Below are 784 nucleotides of genomic sequence, written 5' to 3'. Positions count from 1 at the left end.
ATTGAAATCTTGAAGCTACAAAATGTATTATTAATTCAAAACTGTGAATAAATAAGCATTACATTTGACAAACCAGAATGCGAATGGGTTAAGGTAAAGTGACTTGAAGTTTGTTGAAGTGACTGGAGATGGCCAGTTTGTTCAAGTGACGTAGAGGTGACCAATTTGTGAGCTGGAGGGGTGACTAGTTTGTTTAAATAAGTGAGAGATGACCAGCTTAAGTGATATGAAGTTGGTCAGTTTGATTAAGTGACCTCAAGATGACCCGTTTGTTTAAGTGACCTCATAGTCTGTTCATGTGACTTTGAGTTGGCCAGTTTGTGAAGTGGAGGGATAACCAGTTTAAGTTACCAGGAAATGGTCAGTTTATTTAAGTAACCTAGACGTGAGCAGTTTTTTTGAACCACCCGGAGATGACCAGTTTAAATGATTTGGAGATGATCCGATTGAGTGACCCAATTCCCAGGTTGCTTAAGTGACTAGGAGATGGCCAGTTTACTTAAATGACTTGAAAATTTACTTGGAGATGACCACAACCACTAACACCACCATCCTTTGAAATGTTTTGTCATGGGTCTTATGCAAGAAATTTATAATCTTGAACTGATCGCTAATACACTGGTGTTTGTGTGTGTGTTCATTATGTTTATATTTAATATAGTCACTGGACTCTGTTCCCATCAGGCCTTCTCCATCTCTTGTCTTCCTAATACCCATCCTTCTATCACTCCTCTAAGTATGGCACTGTTCAGCTGCTGTAATCATTTGGGAGCAGAATTGACCT

Source organism: Octopus bimaculoides, chromosome 17, assembly GCF_001194135.2.
Source record: "Octopus bimaculoides isolate UCB-OBI-ISO-001 chromosome 17, ASM119413v2, whole genome shotgun sequence".
Taxonomy (NCBI): Eukaryota; Metazoa; Mollusca; class Cephalopoda; order Octopoda; family Octopodidae; genus Octopus; species Octopus bimaculoides.
This window is presented reverse-complemented; position numbering follows the sequence as displayed.